We start from the raw sequence: 15286 nt of genomic DNA, 5'->3' as shown, positions 1-15286 counted from the left end.
ATATAATTTCTTATATCTCTACTTACTCTTCGCAAACTCCGCCAGAAAGTTCGGATAGAATTAGAAAACTTCTGTATTTATTGTCAAACTGTAATAATCGTAAGGGTTTGTTAGCAGATAGCTTTAACCAAAAAGTTTTTGTGCATTTCTAATATCAAAGTTGTGGAGTGAACGCACCGAAGTATCGTAAAGTTTCCTTCAACATATAAAACTGTCAGACCAAATTTATTTGAAGCTGTCTTATATTGGTCAGTTTTATAGTACCCTAATGATATAGTATTGTTTCAATTAAGTCCATTTTGTTGTATTTTCAGTTCGCGATTAACCGATAACTTTAAATGAACACTTTGAGCGTCCCTGAAGGGTGACAGGGACATACGTATATACGTTTTACTTTTGCATTCTGCTGTTGCTTCTTCGTGCAGAAAGACCGTAAATTTTATACCTCGTACGATCAATTTCAAATGTTAAAACCACTTTTAGGATCACGTAGAAGTAACGGAGGCGAGCGAAAAATGCTATCTCTTTATTATTTTATTCCTTATAAGCTGCCATGTTAAATCGCGTTAACTCTGTTTTATATTTATACGACGGCGCACTTTTAATTAATTTAAGCGCTCTACTTTGTATGTGTGTGAATATTTAACTGACGCCGCATGACATTTCCGCTTGCGTTAAGCTCCTGAAACTAATTACAAAATGAATAATGTAACTAACATATAAGCGAATTTTAACTTTCAGACCAAAAGTACCATCCGTCCCTAGTGTAGGTAGAAGTTAAAATGAAAAAAATACCTCAACGAAGCTTGATACCCACATAGATCACACCAGGCTTAAATAATGATCTACCAGTGTTGTCGTTTTAATAAGTTTTTTATATGCTATCGCCCGCAGGTTCTTTAAATAAACATCAAAATTAATTAACAATCAACGCCACAGGCAAACATGAATCTTGCAGTCTCCCAATTCCAAGTCTGCCCGCTCTTCCAGGTAATGTGACAAGCTTGCTGGAACGAAAATAATGGATTTAATGTATTTTATGAACATTCCTTGAATTTATCGCAAATCTTATCGATTTTCCGACACAGTGTAGTTCGAAGTAAATACGAAAGTTTAAAACTTCAAATCAGGGTTTAAAAAGCAGAAAAATTCACCTTGTAAGAATTCGGAAGGTATATTGCCTTAGGCGTGTGTAATTGAATATGCAAAACATAGGGCCATAAAAAGTTGAGTACAAGGGAAAATAATGCATCGAAAAAATTCAAACATACTTTACTAAACAATTATTACCCCCAAACTTGAGACATCTCCTGAGGGTGTTATTGACCAGCAATGAAATTCAAGCTATGGATTCAAAAATTCATTGCAAAAGTCTACATCGGAAGAGCAGATTTATACTTAAATATTTAAATTCCTTACTTCATTGCGACAAGACAGAGTAGGTCGACTTGCAATGACATTCACGAGGTGAAATCAATCCCTAAAGCATTTAAAAATTCATAACAAAGGGTTGCACATTCAATCAACGGTAAATTACTTACTCCAACGCGAAACGACAATGTAAGGTATTATCGACTTGCAATGGAGTTTATGAGGGATGACTAAACAGTATTAACAAGTTAAAAAGTAATCGTAAACGATTTACATAAAGCACATTTCCACTTGCATTCATTTCCCATTTGTAAGATGCAACTTCTGTTAAAATCGTAAAAATCCGGCCACAAATATGAATAGCGTTGCACATGGGCAATCCATTATTGACGTGCTACTTCAATTTCAGTTTATGAGAAGAATTTCATTTCAATGCTTTTCTAAATAAGAAAGTTGGAACTGCGCATGCGCAAACCTAATTTTTAAAACTAATTTACTATAACTAACTAATAAACTAAGATTTTCCTTTGTTCCAAGCGCCTAAGTATCAAATTTCACTTAAATAGTTCCATAGATAAAAAAGTTGGCACGGCGCATGCGCAAAATAAAATTTTGAAACTGGCGCTAGATTTTCCTTTATTCCAAGTGCCTATGTATCACATTTCTTTTAAATTCTTCCATAAATAAAAAAGTTGGCACTGCGCATGCGCAAAACCAAATTTTGAAATTGGCGGTTGATTTTCCTTTATCCCAAGTGCCTATGGATAAATTTCGTTTAAATTCTTCCATAAATAAAAAAGTTGGCACTGCGCATGCGCAAAACCAATTTTTGAAATTGGCGTTTGATTTTCCTTTATCCCAAGTGCCTATGTATCAAATTTCGTTTAAATTCTTCCATAAATAAAAAGTTGGCACTGCGCATGCGCAAAACCAAATTTTGAAATTGGCGTTTGATTTTCCTTTATCCCAAGTGCCTATGTATCAAATTTCGTTTAAATTCTTCCATAAATAAAAAAGATGGCACTGCGCATGCGCAAAACCAAATTTTGAAATTGGCGTTTGATTTTCCTTTATTCCAAGTGCCTATGTATCAAATTTCATTCAAATACTTTTATAAGTAAAAAATTTGCAATTCGGTTTATAAATGGTCGAGATGCGAAAAGGGCACTGTGAATTTTGAATCGATTCGATCCAACTTTTGGCATTGCGTATTATATGGCTAAAGCTATGCCCCTATTGAATTTCATGCAATTCAGTTCATAACTAACGGAGATGTAAAAGCGATCGAACATTTCTAAACAAAGTTATCGTTCACACGGACAGATAGGTGGACAGACAGACAAAGGAACAGACGGAGAGACCAACCGGCAGGCGACAGATAGCAATGCAAAATTATAAACGATCTCTAGGATCGTTAATAAACGGCAAAAGTGTAAAATTATGGAACATGTAAAAAACGGTTTTTTTTTTTTTTTACAATAACTTTTTTTGTAAGCGGTACAGAAAAAATTCCTTCCTTGGTACAAGACTCGACACCATAACGAACCAAATAGCGAAAAAAGTAGAACAATAGCTCTAAAGATAAAAAACTAGTAGCGTCGCAAAGTTAGCGGACGGACGGACGGACGGACGGACGGACAAAGTGGCCACAATAGCGCATTTTTTTTTTATTTTTGTGGAAATGCGCTAAAAATGTTCCTTGTGAGTACCCCCTTCCCGAAATATTTTCACTGCAGGTTTTCAATTCGTCAACAGACATCGTGTGGTCTAGCCCTTCTACTTTATCCTGGTAAGTGGCCTTCTTGACATTTCATTCTCAAGATGCTCACATTAGCAGCTTTGACACTCGTCTAAAAGAGAATCGTCATTGTGCCATGTCTTTAGTGGAATTGGTGATATTTCTGGCATGGAAAACGCACTTTTTGCTACTCCTTCCCTATGCCAAATAGGTAATGTTTTTAAAATCTTCTGAAACACTGAAAACACTATGTGGACAGGTGCAGTAGGCGAAATTTTACTTTCCGCAGGAAAGTTTGGCCCATAACCGTGTTGCCCTAAAAGTAAACTAGAACAGAGACACTAGACTCCATCTTGGATTTTTTAACGTCTCAAGGTCATGGCCTAAGGTCGTTGGCTTGGATGCTGGTCCAAGGTCGGAGTCTGGAGAAAGATCATGACTTTGAGTTTTGGACTAAAATCGTGGCCATGAGATTTCCTGGTTACATTTCAACGTCGTGAATTTGGGATTTTCTCGAAAAGTTGTGGGCTTGGTGAAGGGGACTTTTCAGTTGCGCAACTAAGGAGTAACCTTGTTTATGGACCAATATCGTGGTCTTGGTGCCTCAACTAAGGTGTCACCTTGTCTCTTAGAAAATGACAAATTACGCATTTCTAATTTACCATATCTCAATTTTGGTCAAAATAGGATGAATACTTTGGGGAATAGTGTTAGGATACCAAAAAGGTTTTGTGGAATCTTTTTCTTTTGGTTTAGAATTTGATTTTTATCAATCCAAGTACGTGATCTAAAGGAAGTGAAATTATGTATTTCTAATTTTACTCTTTCCTCTACTCTTTTTAATGAACTACTTCCAACTTGTCTTTTGGCCTTGACGAAACTCGTAAATGTGTACCCATATACGAAAACATCAACATTTTAAATGTTAAAAAATGGTGCCATTCATTTTTTCAAGATATATAACTTAATTTTAAAAATATAGAAATAATAGAAATTATTCATATTCTGTTTTCTATGTAGCACAGTTTTTGAGATATACAGTGTGACCCAGGTAGAACGCACCATGGGGGAACGGCAAAGAAAACCCCACTTGTATAAAATAACATTGAATTTCTACGGTAGAAATCCTAACGTACAATTAATTTTTATAGTTCCCACGGATAGCTCAGTAATACAATTGTTTTTTATCTCTTACTTTGCGAAAGTTTGGCATCTAATTTCCTTCGAATATCTGAAATTCAGAATATATGCTCTGGTTTGATTGAACTCCAATAAATAAGTTGATTGAATCTATTAATAAGCTTTATACAAAATATTGGTTCGCGTACGATTTTCAGTAAGGGAGTTTGTTGCCGACTTTGTGGTTCAATGGTAGTGTTGGGCTATAAAGTCGGAGGTCAGGCGTTCGAACCTGGACTGAGGTAAGAATTTTTCATCTGTGACAGAGATGGGAATTATGGCAGTTTCGAACAGGCTACTCCGAATTAGGTTTTCCTGCAGTTTTCCTAAATTCGTAAGGTAAATACCGGAGTAGTATAGAACAACTTAAGACTTTCTGCAGAGACACCTCTAAAAAAGCATTATGCGGGTCAGTGCGTCATTGGGCGAAAGCCTGTTGAGGACCCAGAGCAATAGAGGGGTGATAAATAAATAAATATGTAAATAATTAAATAAATAAATAAAATCATTACCCTGTTCAAAAATACACACACTTACACAAATTAATCCAATGAAAGGAACGGTATTACTGAAATTAAATGCAAATGAAAATTCCAATCACTGAAATAAATAGCCAAAATCCTTTGCTTGGATCTGATTCTAATCAATGAATAAAAATAACAATACAGTATCTTTTTGTACAAATGTTTCTGATAGGTCGATTTCTTCAAGAATGTCAAAATGACTTTGATCAAAGTCAAAATGCAACTTCCCGCAAATAACCGACTACCGACTTCTGTTTCCGCTTATGCAAAAAACAATATGTTGTCTTCTGTTTCCGGTTTTGCTGCCGTTATAACACTTCCGTTGGTATTTTGGACTTATGATTGTGAATATTTTAACATTCTTTCATGACATTCAAAGTCACTTGGGATCTACATTCGCCAAGACATTCGCTTAAAAACACTTGTGGGAAAAACAACATTGATGACAATAACCGGCTCATTTTTTCTTAATTACCGCAGTGGTGCATCCACTTTGAGAACCACTGGAGTAGAGTGATGGCGAATACCCCCGAAAAAGTCCATGTTATGTACAGGGTGAGTCAACATTGCGCGGAGTAACTTAATACCTTGAGGATAAGATTTTTCGCATTTCGCATTTTTTGGTATACCTACGTGTAATTGTATAATTTTTTTTATTATATGGATAATATATTAAGAACTTGTAGTAATAAAGATATAGGTAATTCAATTTATAAATTTGACATTTGCAAGTGGCAGTTTATTTTCAAAATTACTATCCCGCGTGCAGTAAAAGTTAAACAAATATTACATCTACTATGAATCAATTATAAATAAATTTACAGGGTGTTTTCTTTGTAGGTCCAAAGTTACAAAACTTCATATTTTTCTATCATCTTCTAGCTCCACCAAAATCCTTCAACTTTTGGTAATAATGTCTTATACTTACAATAAAAATCTTGGTTTTCCTGTTTTTTATATGCAACAAAACCAACAACAACGCAGGACATGCTTAATAGCATTAGGGATGTATGTTGAATAATAACTCCAGTAATGTTATCCAATGTCCGGGAAATATTAGTAAAAGATTTGAACAAGAAGGAGATTTTTTCGAAAATTTATACAAGGTGTTCCATTTAAAAATATGGCATTTTGGTAACCTTGGATCTACAAATAAAACACCTTATAAATTTATTTTAATTGTTTCATACTAGATGAAAGATTTATTTGACTTTTACTTTACTCAAGATAAAAGGTATAGAACGTGGAATCAAATAAGTAATTGTAATTTTGACAATATAAACTGTCGCTTGTAAATGTCACACTTTCCTTATAAAGTATAAATCGAATTATCTTCAAAAGTATAAGTCCTTTGATATTAACCAAGAACCAAAGATTCGTGCAATTACCTACACTTAGAAATAAAAAATGCATTCAAATATTATAAGTTAAATTTAAAGAAAAGTATCTTGTCAGTGCCCTACTTTGTGAACGCACCCTGTATAAGTCAAAATATTTTTAAAATGTGAATATTCAATCATATCATGACATGACAACTGCTAGGGGCAGATGCAGGTTGGAATACATCTCTTGGCACTGAAAAGATTAACTGAAGATCGTGACAAAAAAAAGGGACTATGTATGTGAAACTAATCGAGTTCCATCCCTATTTGCATGTACCATGGCTAATGAAAATCACCATTGGGATCATTTTCACGATCAAATCGACGAGCTTTGTTTCAGTTCGCATCTTTCGAAGGATCGCTCGCTACAAAAGGAAATTGACATTTAAAGCAAAATAATAAATGTTAAATTCTTCCCCTTATATGACGAATAAAAGTAAGTGTGATAACTGTTTCACTTTAAAGGAATATTACCAATTTAAATTTGCCTTTAGAGGAATTGAATAAAAACAAGGGAAGATAACGAATGTAAAAAAGAAAATTGACAATACGTAATTGCCTATTTTTCAAATGCCAAGGTTTAAATTTACCAACTTTACAAATAAAAAATTATTAATGAAGCTCCGTTTCCCTTACAAGTTACGGCGAACAGGCGTTTTTATCCCGACTACATAAATTCTTCAAAGGATTATTCGACTTTGTTACTATACTTCTTTCGATAGCATCGACTTTTAAAACATTGCATGGGTTCCCTTAGTACTAAATTAAATTTTTTTAATAAAACACGCAGCGTGAAAGCGGAATTTAGGGAATGAGTTTACAATGCGACATAATTGATATTAACACAACTTTCTTAATTACATTACTACGAGTTATAAAGAGTATTTAAAGCGGATTATGCCAATTAGCCTATAATGCGGAATCCGAAAATCTCAACTATAGTGAACAAAACCTCCCTCGCTTAAGGTTTACGTTATAACCACCAAAAGGTAAAAGCGAAACGTTTTGTTACTAAATCCATTTCGCCAGCTCGATTTAATATACTTGGCCATGATTTAATAGTGTTTTTCGCAAGGCTTAAACCCCTTGCATTTTACTGACTGAAATACGATACGGAAATTAACACCCCCCGATTTAAAGTAGGTACGCCGCTGTATCCAAGGTACTTCCATTAACTAAAAACTGAAAATAAAATAAAAGAAAGTAATAAAGAAAAAGAATCTTGTTTTAACGGCAATCTAGTGCCTTCTATCTGATAACTTTTACAATAAAACTCGAAAAATGCTGCCGCTTCAAATAATGGATCCGATGTTCAAAGTGGAAAGTTTATACCTAATTACGCAGTTAAGCTTTATGCAGCTACGCCTTTTGTACTTTGTGCACGCATTTTTGTTTTTATTTAGTTGAAGTTTGACGATGTTTTTTTATACCGACAATGAAATGTAAAACAAAGGACGCGAAATCGTTTGATTTTATTTTCTGCGTATATTTTTGACGCTGCGCCAACACTCGATGTATATTTTTAGTTATTTTTGGAATAGCAACGTTTTAATGTGTTTGCTGTACCTTTAATGAAATTGTTGTTTATAGGAATTTGGAAATAGAGGCAATAATAAAGAATAAATAAATTTAAGTAATATAGGGGCGTTTGAATTTGCAATGAACATTATTTCGAATACTTATAATAAATAAAGCCACAGCAAATTTTGTAAGGTATCTTAGGACAGGCTTTCGGGTGTAGCGTATTTTCTGAAAAAAAAAACAACGAGGGGGGGGTCTTTTACATTACCAAATTTTGGTGCTTATAATTTCATTGTTGTAGGACAATGCTCGCGCATCTGATTTTCGGGGGTAGCCGCATTATATTAGAAACTTCATTACCTACGTATTATCATTGTAAGGAAAGGGCCATGTGATTTTCGTTTGCCGGGGAATTAGATTTCATACCCACCAGACCCCCCGATATATGCTACGTTCTCACTAAAAAACGAAAACCAAAAAAGGAAGATTCGATTGTCCTTCTTTAAGGTATCATCACAGGCTTCAGAAATTTCTGGAGGGTATGAATCCCCCAGTATATGACGAGATTTTCGTGCGTATTTTCATGATTGAAGGGAAAGATGTTCTGATTATTGTTTGGTTCAGACCCCCTCGTGCTACGTTCTCACCCAAAAACGGAAGCCAAGAAGGAAGATTCGGCAGTCCATTTTACCTCCCACCCGTTGGTAAGGGAAGGTATAACTTATTTAAGATTAGAATATAAAACCCAGGAAAACCGAGATATTTTGAAAACCATCAGAGAGGTATAGGACATTATTATCAAAAGTTGATGGTTTTTGAAGGAGCTATATGACAGAAAAATATACAGGGTGTTCTATTAAAAAAAATGCGATTGTTTAATATGAAGTTTTGTAACTTTGAATCTAGAAAAAAACACCCTGTAAGCTATTTCTTAAATGTTTTATAGTAGCTGTATTTATTTGACTTTTACTTAACTCAGGATAAAAGATATAAAACCTGGAATCAAAATTTAAGTAATAATTTTGACAATATATACTGACGCTTGCAAATGCCAATTTTTTCTTAAAAATCGAATTATCTTTAAAACTACTAGCTTTTCGGATATTAACCATATAATAAAAAAGACGTACAATTACACGTAGAATTCAAAAACGCATTCAAATACAGGGCGCTCTATTAAAAAAAATGTACCATTTTGGCGCCCCTACTTTGTGGGCGCACTCTGTATAATTCCAAATATTTTTAAAATGTGGAGAATATTCAACCATATCATAATACAAAAGCACTATCTTCAAGGCAAGTTACTCCGCGCAATCGTTGACTCACCCTGTACAATGTACATAGCGTGACTCCTAGCGGCGAAAATGGAGAACTATTGTAAATGAAACAATCTTATAATACCAACGTAAATACATCTACACTAAAGGAAATTACAGAGGAAATACATAGATGGTGTAGGAATGTCACTTAAGCCACAGTGTTATAGAGACAGTGGTGGCGACAATAGAGTCTATTTTTTTAATGGCTGTTGACTTGTTGAGATCGGCGGCGATGTTGCATCGAGTATATATAATATTGAATTGTGTGTTGTCTACCTTTAATTTGAATTTTGGATGCAACATTGCGACTGGACTTCTGTTGTTGCCACTGTCTCTATAAAGTCGCTGTAACTTAAACGGAATATAAATTTGGAATTTTAAATTGTTTAAAATTTAGATCTCGACGAAATTTAGGTCACATTAGGTTCTGTGGATGCCGTGGCATCTTGGTTAGCATCAAGTTGTTAGCGAAGGCCCGCACCCTGGCGGAATCTTTTTGAAACCACTTAACACAATTGAAATGAATTGGATTGAATTAACTAGAGGTGACATACAGCGTCCTTCTCTTTCACGCGAAACAGTACGGTTGTCGCACTTCTAAGTAGCGATCGAGAAACATGTGTGAAAGAGAAGGGTGCAGCACCTGAACGTGGTGTACCCATTGACGTAAGGGAGCGCCCCTGCGCTCTCTCCATGTGATAGAAGCAGACCGAAATATTAGTTACATTCATTTTAATTAAGGGTAGCCTTGACTTAATTATTTAGACAACCCGCTTGCAATGTGTTTGTTTACATATTTGTTATTGCTAAAAGATGTATTTCACTCAGTGAACAGATGAGCGAAGGTTGACCTTATGCGGGATCTTGTACTATAAATCAAAATCCCCAATTAATCTCAGTTTTAAATTAAGTGTAAGGCAGTAAAATTATTATTCGGAAACAAAAAATCAAAAAAATGAAATCTTGATAGAGAAATATTGGGTAACTCCATGAAACCTTTTCTTGGATTATCTTTTTGATAGCGGAAACCATTATTCGCAACTATTTTTCTTAAGGATTTTTTGGGTCCATTAAAAACGTATTTCTTTTTTAGAACTTGTAAAAGGGGTTGAATTTTTGCATACTTGACATAAACGCCTATCTACATTCAACCATTCAACGTGTGTTTTACCTTACTGTGTTGGATCATGTCGTGGATGGCTGCTTGTGTGAAACCATCAACATCGCTAATAGGTGTTCTACATTGCTTTGCCTTTTTTGGGACTTTCTAGAGGTGTGCCCAATATTCGCAGGGTAATATTTAATGTATTCGAAACTATCTGTGAAATGAAACTTGTAACGTATACGAATTCTTATATTACTAAAGTAACCACTCACCTCGCTTCCTCAACTGGTAAAAATGAACCACCATTATCTCTTTCTCTTCAAAAATAACAAATAAGAAATTAGTTGCTCACTTTTTCTTGGTAAACCCGATGGTATTTTTGGGTTATACAACTTTTGGCGCAGAATATCGCAATGAAACTTACTGAATATTTACTCGCTAAGAATCTAACGGATTTTGTATTCGCTAATGTAGCAAAATGCGATACAATAATGAAAACGGTAACAAACAGTTGTCAAATTTGACCACAATTTCGATTGACAGGTAAATTGAAAACAAAAAAAAAACTTTTCACCAAAGATTTTTGGTTTTATTTTTTAAATAACTCACAACTCTGTCTCAAGAACCTATATTTCGTGAAATACGAGTACATTGATTTGATTAGTCATAAACACGTAATTCCAACTTTTATTGCGGTTTAATAGTTATTTATATAACAAGAGCGCGAAGTTCAATTTCGCGCATTGAGACTGAAGGTATTTTGACGAGGCGAAGCCGAGTTAAAATATCAGTCAAATGCGCGAAATAACTTCGCGCTAGCGTTATATACAATATTTTTTCTACAACTGAACCGATTGTTAATTAAATTGCTGTTTAAGTTCAACTTTTTCCCGTGCGCGAAATACTTTTGTTCACTGTTGACGATTTCGCGCACGTTGTCAAGAGCAACCTTACTTATTAATTAACCGATTAAAAATCTAGTACTTCGCGTTTCGAAATCCGTCAGAAAATGACAGGTTTTTTTGACAGTTGTAGAAAAAATAATTTTTTATTATTTTACGATTTTAGACTCCTTGCCGAAAGGATTAATTGTGATACAAATTGACATCTGCTTCTGAAAAAAAGTATCGTGGACCAACAGGCCCTCCTTGGTTTTTTCTTTTAGAGGAAAACTCTGGATACTTCCACACAATGTGGGGAACATTATAAGAGAAGATTTCTTTTAATTTGTTACTCCATAACACATTGAAAAAGTGTAACTCTTAGAGTTGACGATTAAGTTTATTGTTTTTCGAAGTTGTATTAATAATTACGAAGGCCCCAAGTGTTGGTTTGAGTTAATAAATGAGAGGCCGCTGCATGTGAAAGTTTGAGAACCGCTGTAAGTTTCCTCATACTATATCTCCATTACGGGTATTACAGTGTAATAAACAAATATTACCGAGAGTCGTTTTTGTGACATTAAAAAATGTGAAACAGACGACTTAGGCCAGTAAATGACCGTTTTGCCGTGTAATTTTTCGCGCCTCGACGGATTTGCTTCAAAATTTGGAGTTAGGTTCCTCTTATCCTCTATTTCAAAGGTGAACTTGAGCCCAGGGTTGCTTTTACTTGGGCGGTGAATGCCACCCCTTCTCGGGGGGGGGGGGGGGATACGTTCAAAATAAGTCCGGAAATTGATAAATTGAGTAATTCTAAGCAACTTTTGTTCTATAGAGTTTTTTCACTAAGTCAATAGTATTAGAGTTATTTGCGAGTGAAAATGTTCATTTTTCACTTATAATTGCACAAGAGGTTTGTATTTTACCGAGTAAATTTGGGTTGTTTAGGTAATGAAAATCTGTTGCCTAGCAATTCGACGAGTAAAACTGTCAACTAATAAAAATGCGACACCGAAGGTGGAGCATTTTTAGGTTGACAGTTTTTCGAGTTCAATTGCTAAAAGGAAACAGATTTGAATTGCAACAACCCAAATTTACTCGGTTTAAATACAAACCTCGAGTGTAATTCGGCAGGACAATTTAACGAACAAGAAATTCACCAAACTAATCAATTATTGACAGACGTCAAACTAGTCATATGGGTAAGGATAATGCGATTATTGGTTCGAAAATGAATAAGTGAAAAAACCACTAGTGCATTTGTCGCTGGAAAAGTTGCAGGTAACTTTTTCCGCTGTCAAAGTGACAATTTCACTGCGGCTTATGCGATTTTTTATACATGAGTTGAATTGTCAACAAAAAAAAACCACGTTTTCAGATGGTTTTTCGCAAACAACTCTAAAAGTAAGTGTATCGAAAAAAGTATTCTTAGCAAAAATATAGCTTATAAAAAACAAACAAAATGGTCTATACAGGGTGATTCCTATAGTACCTGCCACCGTTTGGGAGCGTGTAGGTGGTGCGTAGGGGAGTATTTTGATATAGGACACTTGGGGTCGGAAATCTAAAATAAGGGTGCCAGAGCCAAATTTACCTTCTGGAATTTCGCGCCTGTAGGTAGGCAACCCAACCGGCCGGCGGTGCACACGGAGCGATCTCAGGCGGCGATGTGTGGCTGACACTTGATCAGAATTTTGTTTAAACCCACGAAATCCCGTCTGCAACGACGCGTATCAAGTGAATAAACACTATGGCAATAGTATAATAATAGTTGGCTAGATGTAGGAAGTGCATTGAGAACAACGGTGGCCACGTTGAACACTTGTAAACGTTATTGCTTTTGACTGTCGTTTTCCCTCCTTCCCTCCCATGTCGCTTCCTCGCGCTAACTCGCTCTGCATCGCTCCGCGCGAAACGTCGGTCGGTTGGGTTGCCTACATACAGGCGTGAAATTCCAGAAGATAAATTTGGTTCTGGCGCCCTTATTTTAGATTTCCGACCCCAAGTGTCCTATATCAAAATACTCCCCTAGGCACCCCCTATACGCTCCCAAACGGTGGCAGGTACTATAGGAATCACCCTGTATATGAAGTCTGTAGACCCAGTAGAAACAAAGTTGTAGCTCATGAAAAGTAGGTTCTCATTCGTCAAATTCCAAATCGAGTACTTCAACGTGAAATACTCAAAAAATGAAGCACTTTTCGGGGAAAACTTATGAATACTTTTTTAAAGTGTTTGAAAAAACCTTTCATTTTGTTTTTAAGAAAAGTTCCTCGCATCAAAATTGCCTACTGTGTAAACTAAACTAATACACTAATAATTATTTGGCAAAAAAAGGCAATTTTTCAAAATTTCAAAATTTTTTTTTTTACTTCAAAACTACATTTTTTTCAAAACTAACCACTTTGCTCCGGTCAAACTTACAGATCATATCAACCATACATAAATAAAGTAAACTGGAAAGCGGTAACGCTTAATTACAATTAGGGTGCTAATTATAGGGGTGATTTCCTCAATTTTTTTTACCAAAAAAAAGGACCAACTTTATTTTGTGCGTAACTCACTTAGTTTTGATGCTTGAACGTATCTTTTTTCCCCCCCGAGAAGGGGTGGCATTCACCCCCCAAGTAAAAGCAACCCTGGGCTCAAGTTCAACTTTGAAGTGGATGGTAAGTAGACCTAAATCCAAATTTTCATGCGATTCGGTGGAGACGCGGAAAATTACACAGTATCGCCGTATTCCACGTTCATTTACTGGCCTAACTGGAGCGCGATGAAATAAAGTCAATAGAAGTAGTGAGGAGATTGCAAATTATAATTACAATAAAACGATGTGATGGTTGGGAGATTAATGGCGCTTCCCACCATAAAAAAGAGAAATAAACGTTAAAAATTTATTTTTTAATCGATTGGCCGCTGCTGATGGCTATAGAAGAATTAGCTAGTTGCCAGACTTCTGCGTGCCATTTTATTTGACAGATTTTTACTATGGCGACTAATAAAGGGGAATTAGTAGAGGATTTGCAACTGAAATGCTGCACCATTGGCGTTATTGACTAAACAATTCCCTGTCACTCATCCAATAGGATGACAAGTCCGCGCCTCTTAATCCCATAGAAAAACCTCACGACAATTATTTGTTAAAGTTCATTTTGCACCAAACATGCCATTTCAGTAGGGCTGTAATGTGTGTATGAACACCTACATACCTACTTTAATTAATATTTTCATTTAGCTTCACGTTAAGTAGAAAATTGGGGAGAATGGCAAATTTAATAAGGACCAGCAAAGTTTTCGCTGACGTTAGTCTGGCGCACATAAATTAAGGTTAAAGTGATAAATTAATATACCTGCTGTAAATTAATTAAGGGCCACATATTGAAGTAGAAAGATCAAACGAAACCATGATGAACCTGTAACACGTTTCATCGCTTTAAATAGCGCTCCCGTTATTACTCCCCGTTATTAATGGATCTCAATATATTACTTTGTTGACGATTAATTGCTTGCGACAAGACGCTTATGGCTGAAGAATTCGTCGTGTTTCCGTAATTTGTGTTTAATTAAATGTTTTATTCCTCTTTAAATTATTAAAAACGGGAAGTTTAAGTGAAAAGCTTTAAAATTAAATTCGTACTAGACGTCGTTGATGAAAAATAAGTATAGGTACGCCACAGCCATATTGCTTTGAAAGACGCTGCTACACAATTTAAAAAATGATTATTGTTTCTTGGTAGGTAATTTGTTTTTACTCAAGTCTTCTAATCTAATCTAAAGGTTTTTGCGCCCCCTTTTCCGGAGTAGTAAGATTGTAGTAAATTAAAGGTCCACCTAACGAAGAACCGATACAGGATACCTATTTAACGAAAATTACTACAAAAGGAATTGGTCTTAGTTTACACACACTTTGTTATTTTAAATGGTACGCACTTTTAAACAACCGTTAAATTTTATAACGAGAGCCCTTGGATGGGGTTGATTTTTTCTAAACTATTGTGTGGTTGTAAGTGGAATTTCTTAAGGGTAGCTCAGTATTAAGTAAAATGGTTCTATTAAACCTGGTAACATAGATAAGTATATAAGTTTAAGCGCTCTTAGGACGGGAGTAATCTGGCCTGTTTAGGTGTTGAAAATCAAAACCAAAGTCAAATTTTTGTTTATTTTCAATTTTCCCAAATGAATTATGTGCGTTTTATTTCTGTGATGCGAAGTAAAAATAATCTGGATCTCATCCGTCGATAAGTTAGGCAGCTTGAATGTTTGGTG

This window comes from Photinus pyralis, unplaced genomic scaffold (assembly GCF_008802855.1).
Source record: "Photinus pyralis isolate 1611_PpyrPB1 unplaced genomic scaffold, Ppyr1.3 Ppyr1.4_LG2, whole genome shotgun sequence".
NCBI lineage: Eukaryota > Metazoa > Arthropoda > Insecta > Coleoptera > Lampyridae > Photinus > Photinus pyralis.
The sequence above is the reverse complement of the archived record's forward strand: the minus strand, read 5'-3'. Positions refer to the sequence as shown.